The sequence below is a fragment of the Myotis daubentonii genome, chromosome 9, assembly GCF_963259705.1.
Source record: "Myotis daubentonii chromosome 9, mMyoDau2.1, whole genome shotgun sequence".
In the NCBI taxonomy this organism is placed as follows: Eukaryota; Metazoa; Chordata; class Mammalia; order Chiroptera; family Vespertilionidae; genus Myotis; species Myotis daubentonii.
The window spans coordinates 70,194,984-70,218,584 of NC_081848.1; positions in this window are offsets into that span (position 1 = coordinate 70,194,984).

The following is a 23,601-nucleotide window of genomic DNA, read 5'->3' on the forward strand; positions in this document are numbered from 1 at the left end:
AACAGGTGCTCCTCTCCTGATAAAATAACTTGCTTGTTGCAGGCCTTCCCTAGGGGCAGGCAAGGCCTGGTAGGGATCTAAATGGGGCCTGAGGCAGCTAACGCCTCCCAGGCTGCTTCCCACAGGGTGTGTGTGGGGGTGGGTGGGTTGGAGCTGAGTTTGTTCCAAGAATCCACATCCACCCTCTCCCACTCCCATAGTCAACATTCTTTCTAGCTCTAGGCATCCACATTTGCTCTCCTGCCTCTGTCGCACCTGCCTTACCACCTGTTACAGCTTCCAAAGTGAACACCTGGAAGGAGAATGAGAACAAACAGCACCTGTAGGGAATTCTGGGGTGTACACAGCGGCTTCCCCTTCTGACTCATCACACTTCACCGGGGCTGTTTCCTGTGGCCCAGAGGCATTTGTTCTCGCCAGGAAATGGTGGTCCGAGCCCCACGTAGGCAGAACTGGCCCTGCCCCCCCCTCTTCCTAAGGAGTAATTTCCTGGTCTTGTCTCCACACTCAGGGCCCCTCTCACCCCGTGGCTCTGGGGCTATGTCCTGTCAATTCCTTTAATCACAGACTTCCTCTGTTTGTGTGTTGCCACCTGCTCACTCCTTGTCAAAAGCAGACACCCGGCCTCCTGGCCTCACTTCCCTGGGCCTCTGGAAAGCTCGCTGGACTCCACTGGCTATCACCCGGGAGGGTATTGTGTGGAGTGAACCTGCCCTTCCTGGCTCATCCTCTCCCTGGGAAAGGAATTCTCCCTGCTGGAATGCCTTCCCCTGCAGCGACGGAAGAGATGTGGGAGAAGTCCCTTCCCAGGCCCAATGAGAAAACACATATGCTTCTGTTTCCCGAAGGCTGGAAAACAGGCTGGAATCGAGTCCTCAGAGGCAGGTAGCTGAGGCCGGGCTCACAGAGCTGCAGCCAGGGACTGTGTGGTCATTCATTGGGCTTTATGTGCCTGTGCAGGTGCAGCTGGAGGACAGATGCCCGAGTTGCCGTTCTGGCTGCCCTGGGGGCTGCAGCCTGCCTGCTCAGGACACACCAGAACAATTACAATCACAGAGCCCAGACATGCTCCATCTAAACCTTGGACCTGCCAACCCTGCCTGCCTCCCTCAAATTACCCTTCCCGCTGCTGGGAGTTTCCAGGTGCTGATGACTTGTAATCACAATCAGGTCTACTCACCTTGGAAACGCTGTGGTAAAAAGCATGGCTCTAGGTCCAGGCCCATCTTGGCCACTACCTGCTGCATGACCTTGGATGCATCATTCAACCTTTCTGAGCCTACATGTGCTTATCTGTACAGGGATAATCATAACACCTACCTCAGAGGGCTTCTCTGAAGATTGCATCAGGTGCATAGCATCATGCTTTGCACACAGGAAGTGCTCCAAGTGTCTGGAATATGATAGCTGCTCAATTAGCATTTGTTGAATGAATGAATTCACTATTATAGTTTTTTTTTGGTGTGAGCTCTTCTAGTTTGAACTGCTCCCAATGCACAAAGTTACACCCGAACAAATGGCACGGAGCCCCTATCAGCCAAGGCCTAAAACTGAGGACTAACTAGAGGGAGAAAAGTGGGGGATTGCCAGAAACGCCCGCAGGATGGCCGGTTAACATAGGGCTGAACTGGCCTACGCACAGTTCAGTACCTGTAGGCTCTGGGCACTTTGGAGAATTCAGCTGAGTTACCCAGCTGTCTGCTGGCCACATTCTCAATTGTCTAACTTCCTGGGGACCTGGTTTCCTGCAGTGGCCCCACGCCACCTGCTCAGCCACCACCTCTAGGTCAGATGGACTTGGTCCTTTAAGACACCTGCGTCTGTGCTCCTTTTCCATTCATAAAAGCCCACTTTTAGCATGGGGCCAGAATATCTTCTTCCTCTCCATGGCCAGTCTTCAGTGATGAAGGATGTTGAGTTTTCGCAAGCCTGAATCTTCCAGCTCCCTGGGGCGAGGTTGGGAACAATCAGCCAATCACACCCAACTGCTGGCGGCTTCCTCCTCTGGCAAATTGTAGCTTGTAGGCTGCAGGCAACAATGCCTTTTCCCCTCGCCTCGCTTCCTGATGTCTTCCTTCCTTGGTAACACCTCAGCCTTCAACAATGTCACCCTGCCCAACTGGGAAGCGGATGTGGCTTTGGGACAAAGGCGTTTGTACTGGAGGGGAGCCGGAGGCTACAACCATTCAGTAGAGGAGGAAATTAGAGATAGAAAACCAGAGACTCACCTTATGGCCTTGTTTTATGGCGTCTTGCTGGACAGGTGAGGACTCTTCCCTGAGCCCTGGTGTCTCAGCCATAGCCCGGTAGCCCGGGGACAAGGATGGACAAGAATGTGTCTCCTGCAGTCACCGGATACAGTGAGCTATAGTGTTCGTCCCGTCAAATGAAACATATTGGCCAAATATCTTTCCTATCTTAAAAACAATCTGTTTCTCCTAATGATTACTGAGAAGGCGTGTTAACGACTTCACACTAGGATTGTGGACAGATTGATTTATCTGTTTCTCCATGTAGTTCTGTCACTTTTTTTGCTTCTGATTTTGAGGCTGTTTCAGGTGCATACAGTTCTAAAATTGGTATGTAGTTTAATTTATGACCTGAACCTTTTGTCGTTACGAAGTGTTCCTGTTTACCATTGTAATGCTTTTACCTTAAAGTCCATTTTGTCTAGTGTGAATATAGCATCACCAGCCTTCTTGGGTAGAATTTGTGTGAATTATTTTCCCATCTTTTAGTCCATAAAGTGCCTAGTAATTACTGATTATTTAAATTTGTAACTATTATCTTATTTTGTGCTTCCTATGTGTCTCACCCATTATGTTCTTTTTTAACCTCACTTTTTAAAAAAGATTTTTAAATTGATTTTTGAGAGAGGGAGAAAGTTTGATGTGAGAGTGTAACCTTGATCAGCTGTCTCCTTCCTACCACACACTGGGGATCGAGCTTGCAATCTGGGCATGTGCCCTAACTGGGAATCAAACTGGCAACCTTTTGGTGCATGGGACCATGCCCAACCTACTGAGCCACACCAGCCAGGGCTTTACCCCACTTTTGACTCAGTATTTTTTGTTAATTACATATCTTCCCTTCACTGATTAGAAAATGACACATATGTTTCTATTTCTTTAGAGGTAACCTTAGAAATAACAAACTCCTTTCTCAGTTTATCCAAGTCTTAACTTTATGCAAAGTTAATCAATATCTTTACCCTTCTCTTGAAAAACACACTTAATACTTTAATACATTTTAATTCCATTCACCTTCTTTTAAACTTCTATATTGTGGTGGTGCATTTTAAAAACGAAAGCATTGATTGTGGTCTTTTATGTTTTTTTCTAAATAATCAACTTTATTAGATCATCATTTACACACAACAAACTTCGCTCATTTTAAGAAAACTGATAGATTTTTAAAAAATATATTTTTATTGATTTCAGAGAGGAAGGGAGAGAGAGATAGAAACATCAATGATGAGAGAAAATCATTGATCAGCTACCTCCTGTGCGCCCCCTACTGGGGATCAAGCCCGCAACCCAGGCATGTGCCCTTGACCGGAATCACACCCAGGACCCCTCAGTCTACAGGCCGACGCTCTATCCACTGAGCCAAACCTTATAGGGCTGTTTGATAGATTTTGATAAAGGTCTCCGCCACCACAATCAAGATATAGAACCTCACTATCAAATCTAAAGTTCCCTTGTGCCCTCTTGTAATCAGTCTCCTTCCCCCCACCCAGTCCTCGGCAACCATTGAACTTCTCTCTGTCACTATAGTTTTACCTTTTCTAGGATTTTGTATACGTGGAATCATATAATATGCAGCATTTTGGGTCTGGCTTCTTTCTCTTAGATGATGGTTGGGACTCATCCATGTTGAATGTGTCAATGGTCTGATTCTTTCTCTTCATTCCTTTGGGTGGATCCAAATTTCCACCTGGTATCATTTTCCTTCTGCCTGAAGAGCTTTGCATTTAATATTTCCTGGAGAGAAGACAAATTCTCCCAGAGTTTGTCAGAAATTTTAGCCTTCATTTTTGAAAGGTATTTTCATTGGCTTTAGAATTCTAAATTGGTAGTTTTTCTTTCAGCAATTTAAAGATTTTTCATTCATTATCTTCTGCTTTGGGCTGTTTCTGGTGAGAAGTCTGACATAATTCTTAATTTTTTCCCTTTGTGTGTAAGATATTTTTTCTCTGGCTGCTTTTAAGATTTTCTCCTTATCACTGGTTTTCGGCGACTTTGAGTATGACGTGCTTTCACATGTTTATCTTTATTCTGCTTGGGGCTCATTGAGTTTCTTGTACTTGTTGTGTTTCTATCAAATCTGGAAAAGTTTCAGCCAGTTTTTTCTTAGAATATTTTTTCTGCTTCCCCTCTTTCCTGAAACTCTGATTACAAATGTGTAAGGCCCCCTGACCTTGTTTCACAGGTGACTGATGTTTGTTAACTTTTTTCCATTCTTTTTCCTCTATGCGCTTAATTGGATAATTTCCAATGCTATGTTCTCAAGTTGTCTGATGTTTTCCTCTGCAATTCCTAACGTACTGTTAATCCCAGCCAGCATTTTTTTTTTTTTCAGTTCAGATTTGTATTTTTCATTTCCTATGATCCTTGGGTCCCTTTATTTTGCATATTCCATTTTATCCTCATTTTATTCATGTTCTCCTTTGTATCTTTGAACATTTTTATAAAATTTATAATGTTTTCAAATCCTTGATGACTAATTCTAGTATCTCTTTTATTTCTGGGTCTGTTTTTGTTGATTGATTTTCCTCCACATTTACCTGTTTTTTTGAAAGCGTAGTAATTTTTTGATTGGATGCTGGAAGGGGGGAAAAGGCAGAAATCACATTGGTAATTTGAACAGGAACAAATTAATATAAATTATTATTAGCTAGTAAAATGTGTTTGTTTGTTTTTTCTAAAAGGGGAATGGAAGACTTTAAGGAATATAGGAATAACAAATGCAGGAAGCCCTACTTCCTCTATGGTGGAGGGAGAGAAGACAAGGAAGGAAATAAGAAATTGGAAGAAGCATTCTTACCCCTACCCCTGCATAGATTCAGATCTTGTTGCAGAGGGTGTGGCTGCTATATGAACACATTGCCTTCCAGTGGAGAAGAAACTTGCCAGAGGGTGTGGGTCAGAGATTTCCATAGCAACAATCCACCGGATGGTTGGAAAACTCATGCAGTGGTTCTCAACCTTCTGGCCCTTTAAATACAGTTCCTCATGTTGTGACCCAACCATAAAATTATTTTCATTGCTACTTCATAACTGTAATGTTGCTACTGTTATGAATTGTAATGTAAATATCTGATATGCAGTATGGTCTTAGGCGACCCCTGTGAAAGGGTCGTTCGACTGCCAAAGGGGTTGTGACCCACAGGTTGAGAACCACTGCATTAGAGGGTATAGATGGGCCATAGCTGGTCTATAGGCTCTGCCTATCAACTAGCCAATAAGTTAGGGTGCCAGTGAACCAGGCCTCCTAAACACCATTGTGTGGGGAAGCATGGGACTTGGTTGGAAAGTCTGTAAGGAGGAATCTCTGAAAGGTCAGAGGCCTCTAGGGGGACCATGCTGAAGGCTTTTATAAACAATTCTGAGCCCCCAGGTGTTTTACTGGAATCTTTTATGTTTAGTCTTTAGACGTCCCTGTTTAAAGGCCACTGCAGATGCATGTGTTTTCTCAAGGATACTTACCCTGCTGATAGTATCTAATAGTTAATTTTAGTTCAAGCTGTTGTTACAATAAAAGCCTGAGGAGGCAGGCGAACAGGGCTGTTTGGTTTCTCAAGCCAAGCAGTCCCTTAGCCCTCTCTTTTACAGAAATGCGTGTCAGAGTAATCATTCATCTGCCGCTCAGGGTCTGCTGGTCAGCCCCGGCACCGTTGGCAGCTGTGGAGATAAAAAAACACCAGAACCAGGAAGAGAAACGTCTTGCAATGGCCTTGTAGTGACACCTCCCCGCCTGCCTCAACATACTTTAAGGACCAAGTCGAATATAGCACCCAGTGTTCAGGGTCTAGCTCCAGTGTCACAAGGCAGGACAAAAAGGGGTGCATTTAGAGTTAAGAAGCAATAAACTGCCATGTGGACATTATGCATTTTCTGTTGTTGAATGCTGGATTTTGTTGGATTCCTTTATATTTCATTGGAACATACTCTAGCACACAATTAAGTTACGTAGGATTCTTATGACCTTTCGAAAGCTTAATTTTAGTTGTTGTTGTATTTTTGTTTTGTTTTGTTTTGTTATGGTGGGTGCCACTACTAACGTGTGCCCCTTCTAAGGAATTTATCCAGTGTCCCATGTATTGTGAGGTGTCACCACTCTGGATGGTGGGAACATGAACCATTCCCCTCTCTTTGCGGACTCCTGGACTTGTTTTGTCGGCTGTTACTTTCCAGTGGTTCTCTCTTGACCCCTGACCTTGTAGAATTTCACCGAATGCATGTGTAGATCAGTATTCAGCCAAATACCCCTTTGCAGATCTCTTCCCCCTACACGTTCCATTTCTCTGGTAACCTGACTCACACATTTTAGCCACATGACGTTCCTACACTCTGATATCCATCTACTTAACTCAGACCACTGGGCTCTGTTTGCATTATCTGTCCCTGCACTGCAGTCTAGAAACTGTCTCCAGGAAATGAGCTCGGACAATCATAGGGCTCATCCCATTTGTTTTTCTTCTTTTAGTGCTCAGTCCTGTGCTATTTATTTTCCAGTATCTGAAACCAGTGCTCGCTCTCTCTCTCTCCCCTCTCCTATACATATTCCAAATTGTTTATGGTGATAGGGCAAATCCTGTGGAAGTTTAGTTTTTTCTGCATTTAAATTTTGTAATTTAAAAAATCCTCTTGATACATTCCTTTTTATGTAATTTCATGTAGTCAATATTTGATTCGATTTCCCCATAGGGTGACTACTTCACTTCTTCTATCTCAGACCTTCTTTCTAGAATTTCTTTTCTTTTTTCCCCATTGTACAACTTTCATTGAGGATCTGCTAGTGGCAAACTCTCAATTTTCATATATCCAAAAAACTAAAAAAATAATTAAACCCTTGATATTTCAAGATAACTTCTCTGGGTATGAAATTTTGGCTGACATTTATTTATCTCAGCACATTGAAAATAACATTCCATTTTCTTCTGGTTTCCATGGCTGTTATCAAGAATCAGTCATCATCTAGTGGTGCTCCTTTTAAAAAATAGTACTTTCTTTCTGGCTACTTAAAAAATCTTGCCATTGATTTTGGAGTTTTACTGTGAGTCTAAATGTGGGCGTCTTTTTATTTAATCTGGTTGGATTCACTGGACTTTTGAATCTAAGGGATGATGTTTTTCATCAGTTCTGAAAGGTCTCAGTGATTAGTTTTTATAATATTGCTTCTGATTCATTCTCTTGCATTTTCCTTCTAGAACTCTAATTTGCTGTATATTAGACCTATTTACTGTATCTTTTCATTCTTTTTTTGTCCCTTTAATAATCTATCATTTTGCATTTTGTGTTTAATTCTGGATAGTGTCTTTGTAGTTATTTTTCAGTTCACCGATTCCCTCTTTAGCTGTGTTTAATTTGCAGTTAAGTCTGCCCACCCAGTATTTAATTTTAGTTATTATATTATTCATTTCTACATGCTGTCTTTGTTTCTTTCTCAAATCTGTTTAGTTATTCTTTACTGTTTCTTGCTCCCTGCATATATTTTAAGACTTATTTTCTATTTATTCTAAAATAGCACACATATTTTCCAAGCTGTATGAGAAGTTCAGTACCCGGAACCCTTGCAGGTCTGTCCTGCTGCCAGTTGTTTCTGTTGCCTCTCTGTCATGATGCCTTGTTTTCTCATGTATTTGGTTAGTTTTATAGTGTGGTTTGCTCATTTTCCTTGAATTTCTATTTATGGAAATTTGTGAGACCTGTGATTGCAGAGGGCGCTTCCAAAGAATATTTGTTTTTATTTTTTTGCATCTGCCAGGCCACTGGGGCACTTCCTGGCAGCAACCACTGTAAATTAAATTCTTGGTTTGTGGAGTGTGGGACCCCCCAGGTTGTGTGAGTTCAAGTTACCAACTTGTCTAAGGGATGGCTGATGATTCCAAATTCTCAGTAGTGACTTTTTCCATTTTTCACTTAGTGCTTAGTTTTAAGACAATCCATTTTCCTTGCAAATCCCATAAAGGAGGGGGTGGCTGGTATTTCTCCTTTGTCTTTAACCTGAGAGTTTAGCCTTTTGAAGTCTCAGCTATTTGAGGGAAGAAACTCCTATCAGACTCCCCACCTTGGGCCCACCCTTGGTTTTGTCAGCTTACCCTAGGAGACCGGGAAAAGCGAAGCTCAGTTTCACAAAGCTGAGTGTGAGTTCAGTGAACATCCCCCGGGCAAGCAGCTGCTACTGTCCTTAGCTTTTTGGTTCCTGCCTTCATTCATTCAATTTTTTTTTAATTTTTTTTTTTCCTCATGCATTGTTTACTTTCTTGCCAGCTTATCTGACATCTAAGAAGATTTTCTTTTCTTATTTTATCCAGATATCTTAATTGTTTTCAATAGGAGGGTCATCCCAGGGCTCTATCCCTTTTTATTACCCAAAACTGCAATACGGGGATCACACTCAGTATCCTTCTTCGGGACCTAACACATAGTAGGTTGTTAGACACTATTTGGCAAATACATGGATGAACAAGGGAATGAATGAAGACATATACACACAGTCTTGGCTGCACGAACTATGAGCCAGCCTGGAGATACTGTAAGTCAGGGACCTTGCCTGATGAGCTCACCACTGCCTGACACTCTGTAATGACCCATGCCGGGGTCTAGCCGATGTCAACGGCTCTCGAAATTGAGTGGCCTGGAGGCAACAGGAAACCTGTCCTCATGGGTGACACTGCTCTGTGGAGAGAGCAACTTCTCAAATCTGTGGGCCTTGGGGATGATTGTTTTTTAAATGGTGGGGATGAGATTCAGTGACCCTTTTCTGCTCTTTCCCTGACTCCTCTGGGACTGTTGGCTGCAAATCTCCTCTCACAGTGATGGAGTCTTGTCTTTGGTTTCAGTGCCCTGATCCAAGCCCTTGCAGTTCAGTGCGGTTTATGCCCCAGCAGCATCTGCCTCGCCTGGGCGCCTGTTAGAAATGTAGAATCTTAGGCCCCACCCCGACTTCTGATTCGGAATCTTCATTTAAGATCCCAGGTTATCCATGTGGCACACGGACGCTTGAGAAACACTGCTCTAATCCACTGTTTGTGCGCAACATATGGGTTTCAGGTCTTCAGCAAAAAACTGATTCTTGTAGCCTTTAGGTGGCCATGTAGGATGGCCAGCTCACTTCAGCTTGCCTGGGACTTTCCCAATATTAGCACCGAAAGAACCCCATCCCAGGAAACCTCTTAGTCCCAGGCAAACTGGGGTGGCCGGTCCCCTTACCAGACAGAGCCGAGGCATCCTGGTCTCTCAGGGGGAAGCAGCAGGCTTCCGGATGACGAGCCACACTTGCACCAGGTTTGGCTGAGCCTGGCTCAGGAGGTGCTATGCCACCTGGACACCTGTGTCAGCAGCCAGCTGTGTTCTGTCGACAAGGGGTGCCTGGGCTTGAAGAGGGGTTCACCTCCCTGGTGTCCTGGAAGCAGGGAGCCCAGTCCAGTGTGGGCCAAGTCATGAAGTGGGGGATCAAGAAGTTGGTCAGGATCTCCACCGTGAAGAAACTCTAGGAGATGGCTCCGTACCCCGACTTTACACCAGGTAGAGACGGAAGCCACCTGCAGGGGAAGTGCCCCTGTGGTGGCATCTGTGTTAGCTGCAGGGAGAGAGTGCTAACAATACGTGCACTCTCTGCAAACGAGCACTTCCTCATTATGGTGAAATACTTGATACGAAATGTTTGATTGTATCCACAATCCATTCACATTATAACGAGAAATTTCAACATTACGTTTGTCAAAGAAAGAAAAGGAAGAGCTGTTAGGTTCTTTTAATAAAATTTCAAGTGTTATACATTTTTGAATGGTTATAAGATGATCTTACATTTTTTTTTATCATGTGCTTGTATGAACAAGTTTCCTATCCATAGTAACTTTCCTGCATTTCAATAGATCATCATTCAAAAGCCCCCATTAAGCCTGGCCAGTGTGGCTCAGTGGTTAAGCATCAATTTATGAACCAGGAGGTCAAGTTTGATTCCCAGTCAGAGCACATGCCTGGGTTGCCGGCTTGATCCCCAGTAGGGGGAGTTCAGGAGACAGCCCATCAGTGATTCTCTCATCATTGATGTTTTTCTCTCCCTCTCCTTTCCTCTCTGAAATCAATAAAAATATATTTCTTTAAAAAAGGCCCCATCAAGAACTGAGTATGGCCATTTCACCCGTAAAGCCTGATGGTAAAAAACTGTTCATGAAAGAAAGCTCATGTTACTCATTAAATATTTTGAAAATATTTTAGTGGGAAGTTTTAATGTTGACATTTCTTGTTATAATGTGAATGGATTGTGGGTATTCAATATTTAATATTCTCCCTATTTTTGGTACTTATTTTTCTTATCAAAATTATCCTATATAATAAAAGCCTAATATGCAAATTATCCCCTCGGGCGGTCGTTCAACCCAGAGTTTGATCTGGAGACCAGTTCAACTGCTCGCTAGGACGTGCATTGACCACTGGGGGCGACGCGGAACATGGCAGGCATCGGTGATGCTCTGTGACCTTTCGCCAGGCTACCTGGGAGGCAAGGGTGACGGGGACAGAGGTGTGGTGAGAATGCGGGGTGTCCGCCAAGCTCGCTCTCACTTCCCCTGCTACCCTCCCCCAGGACACCAGGGCTCATGCACCAGGGAAGCCCCCATGCTCAGGTGCTGGGCACCCACAAGGAGCTCTCTCCGAATCTGCGCAGCCTCTTCCAGATGAGCTGGGCCACAGCCACTGGGACCTCAAGGGCCAGTTGGGTTCCCCGTGGGTTTGCGCAGGAGCTGGTCTGCGAGGCTGGTCAGGAGAGAGCGTACTGCCCGCCCGGATTCCTTGCAGTGCCACAGGGTGGCCCAGAGGCCCACGCTGTGTCCTGGCCCGCGGCATCCGGCTGCACTCACCACATCTCTGCATGGGGACTTGGGTGCCATAACTCAGGCAGAGGGGGGCACGCAGGGGCCTGGGGGCCCAGGTGCTACCCAGGGCCCAGAGGTCAGCTGGGACCTGCCCTTCCATGCTAGATGCTCATGCTTCGATCCCTGTCCAGGCCTAGGGACCCCACCTGTGCACAGATTTTGTGCACTGGGCCTCTAATATAATATAAAGAAAATGTAATCCTGTTGAGTGTTTCCTTCCCTCGTCCCACGTGGATCAGCGTTCAGGAACTAGAAGCGGAGCCGCACACAAATGACAGAGAAAATACACGAGATAATTTGGAAATATTGGGGGACCAGGCGAGTAAGTCCAACTCAGGAGGAAGGACTTCCTCTGGTGCTCAGGCCTCACCAAGCTTTTATTGATCTGGGATACCCCCATAGCATAGCCCTTAGGCAGGTGACCCCTGCCTGGCAACAGGCAGACTAGCCCATCAGCAAGGATTTACATAATAATAAATGGGGAACTTGCTTCAGCTACCACTGTCTGGACAAACAGAGGTGTCGCCTAGCTCCAATCTTTGCTAGGGCTTCAAAGGCACCCAGCCTTTGGGGGGGGGGGGGCCGGGGTTCTCTGTCTATGCTTATCAGCTAGTGAAAACAATAGGTGGTCTTCCACATAATCCTAAGTTTTCTTTCCCACCCAGTTCCCAGTAGATGCTCCCAGTTGCCTCCAGTTTACCCTAAAGGATTGTGCAGCTTTGGCCATTTTCTCTGTGTGTCCAGGTTGGAGGTACCTGGGAAATTTTGCTGTAACCCTCTGTGCTCCCCACTTCTCTGAACTGACTCAGGCCCCTCTACCCACTGGGGCAGAGAATGAGGTGACCAACAACACCCTTCAAGACTTTCCCTCCCTCTCCTCCCCTTTAATCTCCCTCCCTTTCTGTGAGGGACCCCTTCTTGAGAAAGTATCAGCTGACTCAAATAGTTGCTATGGCAACCCTAGAGCTGGGAGGAGCAGGGGTGGCCTGACTTGCAGATGGGCTTTCCCGGAGGAGCTGCCCCTTTTGGGGGCAAAATTGGGTAGATGGGGCCAAGGCACTCAGGGGCCAGCCCAGCCTCAGATCCGCCAGGGACATGTCCTGGCCTCAGGTCTCCCAGACACCTGGTTCCCACACTTCACAGAGGTCTCAGGGTTTATTCATCCTAAGGCCACACTCCGATCACAACTGGTTTCAAAACTGGCCTTTCTTCTAAGGCCCCAGAGGTACCTTCTGCCTCCCTATTGCACTGTTAGCGGCTTGAACCTGACTTTGGCCTCCAGAATTTTGCAGTGGGACTTGACTGACAGACACTGTGAGCCTTGTGTCAGGGCTTTGGAGCCAGAGAGATGTGGGTTCTAGTCTTGGCTCTGCCACTGACTAGCTCTGGGGTCTTGGGCAGGTCATTTAACCACCCTGAGCCTCAGTCTTGCATACAGATGATGGGTTATTAAAGGTCTATCTCCTAGGGTGGCCATATGTGAGCTCACACCTTGTCAAGCTCTCGGCCCAGCTCCTGACATGTAGTAAGTCCTGAATTAATGAAGATTGATGTTATTTCCCCCTCTGCTCCCTGAGTTGTCCCTTTCTCCTCTTCCCTTCCCTTCCCTTCCCTTCCCTTCCCTTCCCTTCCTTTCCCTTCCCTTCCCTTCCCTTCCCTTCTCTTGTGGCCGCGACCTCCTTAGCTCTTTATGTAAACCTGACCCTCAAAGAAAACAGTATTCCTTGGCAGAAGAAACTGAAACTTTGTGCACACAATCCAATAATTCTGCACAAAGCGAGGGTAATTAATAAACGAAACCACTAGGCAATACCCAAGAGAGCTTATTACAGAAAATAATGCTCAGAACAGCCACCCGGGGTTGTCCTCCGCTCAGCGTTTTGAGACTGTGCTCTACTGTCAGTGTCCTTTGATGACCGACTCTCTGGTCCCTCGCATTGAATGTTTGGCTGGAGGGGAATTTAACCTGTTTGCTTTGAAGTTTGTTATTTTTGGGGGGCAGGAAACTAATAATTAAAAACTGGTCAGTAACAAATAACATTGAAATCATTTTTTTTTTTTTTTGCTGCTTTTTAAGCAAATTTAAAAATATCAAATAGCGTTTCAGGCTGGGTTCTTCAGGAAGCGGCTCTGAGTTGGGTTGAGTGTGTGGAATGTTTATCAAAGAGGGCCCATGCCTTCCAGCTCTTTTCTCTGCACCTGATACAGTTGCTTTTATTTTTATGATTTTACAAAATCTAAATTATTTGATGTGCATGTATTTTAATTTATGTAAATAATATTGTGCTAGAAACCGAATTCTATTTCCTTCCTTTTGCAGCATCATGTTTTTACAGGCCCATCCAGGGTGCTGTGTGCCTCTCCAGGCTGTCACCACCACTTGCTGAATCCACCATTTATTCATCCCCCACAATAGAGACCTCGATTGCTTCTGAACCTCATCCCCTCCTCCGCCAACAACCCCACAGTGCAGAGTCCCACCTTCTCCTTCCAGATCTGTGTGCCAGTTTCTCTTGGATCTCTACCAGGAGGGAATTTATGGTAAAGGTGTATATGCAGACTTAATTTAGCTAAATAGACTTTCACTTTCCATTCTTAAAGGGCCCTGCACTCCTCAATCCCCAGGGCTCACAGATGAAATCTCTCAACTAGAAGACGCTAGAAAATAACTTAAAAACATTTTTTTAAAGCACTTTGCTTGTCAAACCGAACACAGGACATGGATTTAGGCCACTGGAATTCAGTTTACACACTCCGGGTGGGAGGCCCAGACTCCCACTAGCCCTCACCTTGGCCTTTGCACTCAGGGGTCACACATTCCTGACATCTCCCCTGTGTCCCTTCAGGGTGGGGCCTGGTTCACATGAACAAGTCTTTTTTTTTTTTTTTTTATTGCACATGAACAAGTCTTGAGTGACGCTTGGGCCTCTTCAAACAGTGCTGGTCAGCGGTCTGTAGGTCGGAGGGGGAACATTAGCAGCCTGCTGACCTTCCTTATCTCTCCAACCCCAGTCTTCTGGGACCATCGCCTGTCAGAGCAGATGAGAGTCACCCGGCAGGAGGGACTCCCGACTTGTGTTCCCTCCCTCCTCCAGCTCCTGCTTTCTGCCTGCAGCCCCTCCCTGCAAGCTGAGGAGGGGAGGAGAAAGCTTGGGGAGGGGGTTTGTCTTAGTTCAGGCCGCTATAACAAAATACCATAAACTAGGTGGCTTATATATAACAGAAATCTACTTTTCACGGTTCAGGGCCTGGAAGTCCAAGATCAGGGTGCCAGGGCGGTTGGGCTCTGCTGAGGGCCCTCTTCTGGGTGGCAGACTGCAGACTTAGCTGTGTCCTCACGTGGCAGAAAGAGAGGGGGAGTGAGCTTCTGGCCTCTTCTGATAAGAGCACTAATCCCACTCATGAGGGCTCCACCCTCAGACCCCCTTACCTCCCGAAAATCCCACCCCCTAACACCATCACATAGGGGATTACACTTTAATATATGCCTTTTTGGGGGGACAGAGACATCCAGGCCATAACAGAGGCCCTTGGTGCTTGCTCCAGCTCCTCCAGCAAAAACAGTGATTGTTGTTCTGTTCCTCAGGAGTCTGAGAGAGTCCTCGACAATGGGGAATGTCCCAAACATCGTGTGGCCTTAGACAATAGCCACAGGTGTCCAGATATTGTTTATAACATTTGTTTTGAAAAGAGAAGAGTACAATAGCTTTAAATCTTCCCGTTTTAAATCAGAGCCTCTGGGGTTCCAGCCCATCCAGCCATTGATTCCCAAATAGGCAGTAGGGTTTATTGACGTTGGCCATATCCTTCCTAAGGTGAGACATCCGCCCTCCAGAGAGGAAAGGATTGGGAATTTCAGGTTCTGGAGTCAGACAGTCCTCGGTACAAACCTGATCCGCTGCTTACAGGCTGTGACCGTGGACAAGCCTCTTCATGTCTCCAAGCCTCAGTTTCCTCATCTGCAAGATGCGGATGCTACCACCCATCTGAAGGTTAGATGAGCTCATAGTTGCAAAGCTATGTAGCTGGTGCCTGGCATACAAAAATAAGTTGATGGATGGGAATTTCAAGAAGCAGCCCAGGGGATCCTGGGATACAGACCAGTTTGGAGAAACACAGGATTAATAAGTATTTCCTTGGGCCTACGGTGTGCCAGGCATTGTGCCAGATACAACACAGTGGGCTGTGTCCTGCTTCCATGGATGGAGGCTGCTGAGGGACTTGGCCATCCAGAGAGGAGGTGAGGAGAGGAGGCAGGGCTTAGGCCTTGCAATGGGGCTTCCTCTCCAGCCTCCAGTGTGAGAGGTGACTTTAAAATGTCTATTTGCCAAATATTTATTGAGTTGCAAATATTGGAATTCACTAGGGCTAGTTTAAGCAAAATAGGGATTGATTAAACTATAGGAGAGGATGCATAGGCTCGTTGGGAGGGCAGGAGAAAGACTTGAAAGGAGGCTAGAAACTCAGAACCTCTGTGCAGAACTGCCCGGATGGGGCAAGTATTGCCGCTGCCAGTGGGCTGGATGCCAGGAGCCGACCTCACTGCAACCACGGTCTCTCCTGCCACCGGAAGTCCACCTTGTGACTAAGGCCACCCTGAAAGCCGACCGCAAAACAGAAGCTGTGCCTGCGTCTGCCTGAAGATTGGTGCTGAGTCAAGAATTGTCAGGGCAGAGTCCAGGTCACGTGCCTGTGTCCTTGCTGCAAGGGGTCTGGAAACGGAGTTTTTTGTGTTTTTTTTTTATAAATATATTTTATTGATTTTTTACAGAGAGGAAGGGAGAGGAATAGAGAGTCAGAAACATCTATGAGAGAGAAATATCGATCAGCTGCCTCCTGCACGCCCCCCACTGGGAATGTGACCGCAACCAAGGTACATGCCCTTGACCGGAATCGAACCTAGAACCCTTCAGTCCACAGGCCGACGCTCTATCCACTGAGCCAAACCGGTCAGGGCTGGAAACTGAGCTTTGAATATAAGGGGGAGGTGGGGTGGGAGTAGGTTTACAGTTGTGAGTACGCCGAGAATTTATTCTTATATTATTACTTAGTAATTATTTTATTATATTCCATACAAACAACTGTAACCCTACTTTTGCCCCACCCTGTACTTGGGAAGGCAGAACTCAGAGGGACTTTCTCAAAATGAAAAGCTTTTTTTCATGTCCTTATGTCCTTCCTTGAAGTACCATGTGGGGAACCTGGGGGCAGGTGAAGGGGGCTGGACCAGCTCTGAGAGGTGCTCACTGTCTGGTAAGAAAGACAGGCACCCACATAAGTAACAGTGCAGGTGAATGGAGGGGTTTCCAGGTGCATGGGCCGTCTCCCCATCCACTGCACGCTTACCTGCTCCAGGGCTCTAGTTGGTATATGAGTTGACTCTGTGACCGTCTTCCCGTTGGTGATGCAGAACAGTGGAAAGAGGAGGGTCAGCTGACTTGGGGCCAAGTACAACGCTCCCATCAACCACCCATGTGATTTTGGATTTCTTAATTTCTTGGAGCCTCAGTTTCTTCATATGTAAAATAGGGAAGGTCACACCTGCCATGTAAGGCCAGTGTTCACATTAGAGAGAATGTACGTAGCCTGCTGGGTAGATGTCCAGTTGAAGACAGTTATGTCATAGTGACTGGCGTGAGCGTGATGAGAGAGGGTTCTTTTTGTGGGGACTGGATCCAATGCCTTTAAGAGGTAGAGGAAGGATGGGAAGAGACAGGAGGGTCCAGAACCCATTTGTCTGGGAGATTCTGGGATGTGTTGCCCTTTGCTGACAAAGGAATCGTCAGGACTAATGAGAACAAACTTCCATTTGTCAAGCTTCAGCTTCAATTGCCATTAAATAAAAAAATACCAAGACAGCCCTCTCCCTCCTATAAAGAGCACCCTTCTTCCCCCCAAATGGGTGTTTTGGGTGCTTTTCCCAGAGTCCCTAAGCAAGCAGTGAAGAGCGGACTTGGGGTTCTGAGTTATTGGCCAGAAGGCAAGCTCCATCCTGCAGCTGGGCACACCCTGCTGGTGGGCACAGGACTTGAGAAATTGAAAGCCCCCCAGAGCGGGCAATTGCTCACATGGTCAGGTCTTGAATGTGGAGACAGGCAGGGCAGGGTTAGAGCAGGCAGAGGCCACACTTGACCTTTCCTCCCCAGTCTCCTTTGAGTTCCTGTAACGTGCCAGCCACAGGTGACCTCCCAGCGTGTCTAACACTGATAGTTGTCTGGAGGATGCCACAGAGGCACGGCAGGGACATGGGCACATCCCAGACGTGTAAAACTGGGGCATCTAGATCCCCAACTGCTGGCTTCTTCCCATGGGTAAACTGAGTCAAACTCTACTACCTTTTTCCAAGGTCCCACCTGCCCACATGGGCTGCTTCTCAGAATGGACCCAGAGAGGAGCCTCAGAATCCTCTCTTAGGAAACGATAGCCTGGGGGGGGGGGGCAGTTTGGGGGAGTAAGAAGAATGGAAAGGCTTTGGAGTCAGGAAGACTCGCTTTTGACCTCTGGCTCCTTCTCCTACCTTTGGAGTGATATTGGGCAAATGGCATTTAAATATTTCTTCCACAGGGTTATTGGAAGATGAAATGTGATAACGTATGTACCTGCTAGAATTTCCTGCCTCAGAGTAGGCTGGACAACCATTTGTATCCTAACCTATTTTCCATCTGTCTGCTTCTTTCTCTTTCTCAGAGAACCAGAGCAGCTGAAAAATAGTCTACTTGAGTCAATCCACAGGTGACAAGCAATGACTTAGAAAGACAGAGCTTTGAAGCGCCCTGGAAAAAGATGGGCATGATAGACACATTTGACGAATGATATAAATGATTCATGGCATGAGACTCAAGAAAGGATTGGGGAGTTCTAAAAAAAATACAATTTAGACCATTCGATTCTAAATAATTCAATGAGGATTAATGTCTGAAGACATTAGGCTTAGAAAAGACAGGTTCAAAGAGGGAAGAAAAGATACAAGTAGCAGAAAACCCCCCTCAAGCTGGATTAAACTAAAAGGGACTTTATTTCAAAGTATAAGGATAGGTCTGGTTTCAGGTACGGTTTGATTTAAGAGCTAAGATGATGTTACTGGACAGCTCAGAGTCCATTCTGGCTCTGTTCTCTCACAGGAGCTCCTCCCATGATAGCCAGTTACTGACTTACATGTGCCCAGGTCCAAGTCCAGCAGAAGGTGGAGGCCAGAAGGCCTAAGAAATGTCACATTGACCAGGTTGGCATCATGTGCCCAGTGGTAGGGGTGAGGACAGGGTGAAGTCAACACCAGCCCTGTCCATGAACTGAGAGCTGGAAGGGGTGACTCCCATGAAGGAAATTAAGCACCATTACAAAAAGAAAGAAGAGGAGGAGGAGGAGGGGAAGGAGGAGGGGAAGGAGGAGGGAACCCGGCTGGCATGGCTCAGTGTTTGAGCATCGACCTATGAACCATGAGGTCACAGTTCGATTCCCAGTCACATCATATGCCTGGGTTGAGGGCTTGATTCCCAGTGTGGGATATGTAGGAGGCAGCCAATCAATGATTCTCTCTTGTCATTGATGTTTCTATCTCTTCCTTCCTCTCTGAAATCAATAAAAAATTTTTTTTTTAAAAGGTTAAAGAAAAAAAGAGTAAGGAAAAAAAAAGATACTGGGCGGTCCACCAAGCAAATGCCTACTCCAGTAGGTGTGAGTAGACAGCTACAGGAAGCAGAAGGCCAAATGAGCCAAGGATATCAAGGATAACAGAAAGCGGTTTTGTAAAATTTACAGTAAAAAGAAACTCAGGAATAAAAGGTTCACTACTTGGGTTAAAATGGTGTATTTAAATTGTGGTTTTTTTTTTAATTTGTTTTTTAAAAACTTGTATTATTTGTTTCTAGTTTGTAACACTTGGTCAGATAAGGTAACTTGAACACTTCCTACTATTTGGAATTCATTAGCGTTTGCTTTGTGACTCCATATATGATCAGTTTTGTAAAAGTGCACAGACACTTAACAAAGATAGAGTCTCTGCGGATATAAGTTCAATATCTATTAATTCAGGAATTAATGATACAGTTTGAATCTCTCTTGCTTTATTAAGTTTGCCTTCTTGATCTTACATGAGTTGAGACAAGTATGCTTAAGTCTTCCACTGTAATTGAATTTCTGACAATTTCTACTCACACTTCTAAGAGTTTATGCTCAATGTATTTCAGTGCTATGTTCTCTGGTCCATTAAAGTTCATGGACTGGACTATGATTTCACTATTGATCATAACTCTTATCAATATCAAATGCCCTATTTAATGCACTTTGCCTTGAATTTTATACTGTTCATTTTCCATATTGCCTTTCTCTTTCTTTTGGTTCCCATTTTCCTCATCTATTTATGCTTTAGGTTCAACAGAGCTTGGGGAAGATGGCATAATGTCTCTAGGAATGGGTGGAACAGAGTTCTTCATCGCCTGTTTTGCTCCTGTCTCTTCTCTTTGGCAAGACAAACATGGACTAGAAGCATGAGATGGAGAGAAAGTCACCTGCACTCACCTGGCTGCTCTGGTCCTGTTCTCCTGGCTAAACAGGGAACTCATGGTCCCAGACACTTGCAGAGGAGACCCCTGAGAAATTGCGGAGTGGGAAGTGTTCCTGAAGACAGGTAAGGGGGTGTGCCCTTCCACTTCTCAGAAGGGGAAGAATGCGGATTCTGAAACGACAGACCAGCACACTGTCTACATGGAAGATGTCAAGGCGGATTATTAGACATTTGGTTCGGATCTAGAAAAGGAAGTGGACGTTATTGAACGATGGATTTGCTCAGAACATTTGACAGATAATACGATGTCTCTCGTTGACAGCTCCACAGCACTTAGGCAAGTTATTCTTAAACTTTTATTTTAAAATTCAAGAAAAATGTAAAATGGAAAGAAGAGCATAATGAACCCAACCTATCCATCTCCCAGCTTTGACAATTGTCAACTCAATTTTAACATTTTGTTTCACTTCCCACAACCCCCTCCCCCCCCCCCCCATTATTGTGAAGCAAATGCTGGACACTCTACAACTATTTCACTGTGCCTCAGAAAACCGTAACCACAATACCATTATCACACCTGTATTAGTTGTCTGTTGCTCCATAACAATTACTACAAAATTTAGCAGCTCCCTCCCATGCAAGAGAGGTTAAATTAATGGCAAGACCTAGAGATTAGATCAGCTTCAGCTTCAGTTTCTTTTTCCTTTCTTTTATTTTTGGCAAAGTCCTGCACCATTTAGGGGTCCAGTAGGGAAAGCAGAAACGACACCACACTGGGCCTTTCAGCAGAGGAGATAACTGCAGGATGCAGTCACCATCCCTGAGGATGGAGATAAGGGGATGAAGTTGGGAGGATAGAATCCAGAACTGAGGAGCGTGACCACCACCCAGCTGCTGCTGCTGGGTCCTCCAAAGGAGCACGATGAAGGGTCAGTAAGTCCCTTCTCCCTTCTCCTGTCTTCCAGTCTTCCCTTAGTGTCTCCATGGGCAGAGCAGAACATGAAGCCAACTGGCAAAGGAGAAGGGTGTTTCTCAGAGAGCCAGCTCAGCCTCTCAGAGCAGGGAGGGGAGGGGGCTTGGAGCTGAGAGACAAGAGCTGAATGACTGGTACCCCCCTGCAGAGGAGTGTATGTATCATCAGGAGGTCCATAATGCTTAGATGCTTCTCTTCTTATATGTTACTATCTGCCATTGATGGTGGTTACCTCAATCCATTAATTCATTTGGGATGACAGAGTCAGCAAAGTATTTGACAAGAGATGTCATGATAGTCATGTGGACCGGACGGGTGAGATAAGGAGTAGAGGAAAGCTATCTGGGTGGAGTAGTGTGTAGATGAAAACATGCAGTGGTGATGAATGTGGCTCAATGTCTGCCCAGAGGGAGGTGTTTGGTGGTTGGGTTTTTGTCCTTGACCCAGAACTGTTAAGCATTTTATCAACGACTTGAAATGTAGGGATAATTCAAAGAGACTTGTTGAGGGCAATATTGCAGGCTTTCTTTCTTTTTTTTTTTTTAAATATATTTTATTGATTTTTTCACAGAGAGGAAGGGAGAGAGATAGAGAGTTCGAAACATCGATGAGAGAGAAACATCGATCAGCTGCCTCCTGCACACCCCCTACTGGGATGTGCCCACAACCAAGGTACATGCCCTTGACCGGAATCGAACCTGGGACCCTTTAGTCTGCAGGCCGACGCTCTATCCACTGAGCCAAACCGGTTAGGGCTGCAGGCTTTCTTTTTCCACATCATGGTACTCATGGAAATTGTTAATATTGTGCAGTCCACTGGGGAAATCAAAGAGATGAAATCACAGCCTAAGGTGACTGGCCTGGAATCTGGCTGTTCCAGGCTCTGCTCCAAGGACTGAGGGGATTAATACCTCAAAACCCAAGGGATCAAGATCTGGGCCACACCCAAATTTACCACAGCTCACTAACTTGGAAGCTCTGGTCTGAAGAGGAGGGTATGGCCAGAATTCTGCCTCAGATCACAGCTGGCCTCTCCCCTTGAGGGTTCCAAAGGAGGAGAGCAAATGGGAAGTCAAGCTACTGCTTTATTATTGTCTGTGTTGAGGTCTGAACACCGAGTGAAGAGCTCTTTGAGAATCAGGTCTGGACCACATGGAGTATGCTTGAGGCTTAGGTGGGGTGAGAAGGAGCTGTCCCTTTTTCCAAGCCCAAAGTAGGCAGTCACCTAAAACCAGAGACAAAATGTGCCTGTTTCTAAGATACATGGAGAGACTGAGCCTCCTCCCATGCAAGAGAGGTTAGAACCTCTTGTTGCTGCAGCATGAGTGAGAGGAGAGGGCAGCCCCTAAGACAAGCAGAGGCTTTGGGCTCCTCCCATCATAGGAAGACCCTAGGCTGACTGATCAGAAAACATGGATTAAAGAGGAAGAAAAAAGAGCTAATCCCATGCGAGTAACATTTTCAAATGCACTGTGCCCTGTGACCATTGTTGTCTTGAAACCTACAACCTAACGATCAATTCCTTGTCCTTGGGTATATGTGTATAGGGTTATTGGTTATCCACTGCTACATAACAAATTACCCCCAACATTTATTATCTCACAGTCTGAGGGTAGTTTGGTTTTCTCATGAAACTATGATCAAGATGTTGGCTTGGGCTGCCATCATCTGAGGCTTGCCTGGGGTTGGAGGGTCCATATCCATATTTACCCACTTGACTCTTGGCAAAAGGCTTCTATCTTGCCAAATAGGCCTTTCCAGGGGGCTGCTCATCACATGGAGATCAAGATGGAATCTTGGCAGTGAAATATTGTCACTTGGGTCACACACACCAATCCTGATACAACATGGGAAGGGATTATACAAGGGTGTAAATACTAAGAGGAGGAAACCATTGTGGGCTACTTTGGAGACTGGCTAGAACAGATGGTGAATAGGCCAATAGGGAGATAATACCCCTCCTCTAGAGCCCTAATAGGATATGACAGGCCCATCTAATTGCAGAAGACAGAGTTCTGGGAGGAGTAATAAATTCTTCTCATGACAGAACCAGGATCTAAAAAGATCTTTATGCGATTGAGTGATGGATCAAACCTAACAAGATAAAACTTAACGGAAATAATGAGGGCTCTTGAAATTCCACCCCCAGAGAAGCACCCACAGCAGTAACTAAATTGGAGGACAGATCTTCAGTAGCAAATATAAAAATGACCCAGGTTTTAGCTGTCAGTAGGTACCAAATGACTCAACAGTATGACGTGGCTGCCCAAACTGCTGCTGTGGTCTGGGCCTCGGTTGATAGAAGAATAAGGAGGAGAGAGCTCTGTTTGACTCCAGTCTGGTTTGCCACTGAGTTCTACCAGGAGCCAAAAGGGAGATGAGCTGAGATATATTCAAAGGAAGGAGCCCAGGAAGGCCAGGAGACAGGAAACATCCTCAGGAATGAGAGAGGTTGTATGAGATGTTGTGGCTTGGAGAAGAGGTTATTGGGGATACTAGCGCTGCTTCTGTATTTTAAGAGGGATGCAGCATGTTCTCTCTTCCCATAAGCCCCAGAGATGGGAAACAAAAAGGTAGGGTAAACGATTTAATGGTTAAACAATTAAAGCACTTACAGGATGAAAAGCTTGCTCAGGAAAGTCATGGGTGTCTAGTCACCGAGAGTGTGTGTGAGCTGTGCAGTAGGCTTGCACATGTACGGGGAATTAGGTAGGATGACTTCTATGCTTCCCTCTTACCTTATATTCCATTATCTTAAGGCTCCTGTTGAGACTAGAGAAGACCCAACCTCACAGCTTCACAGGGAGGACCTCTGGCTTTGGAAGGGTATGCTGTAAGCGGGGAGAAAAGAATCTTAAGCTGGAGGGGAGCGTGGCCCAAGGAGACAGGGAAAGAAACCATCCTTGGGGCTTCTCATATCCAGGCATGGGCCTCTCCCCTAGGTCAAATATTCTGTGGGCTCTGTCCTACTGCGAGTGAAAGCCCCCTACCCCCAAGACATGAAGAAACAAGCTTCCTTGG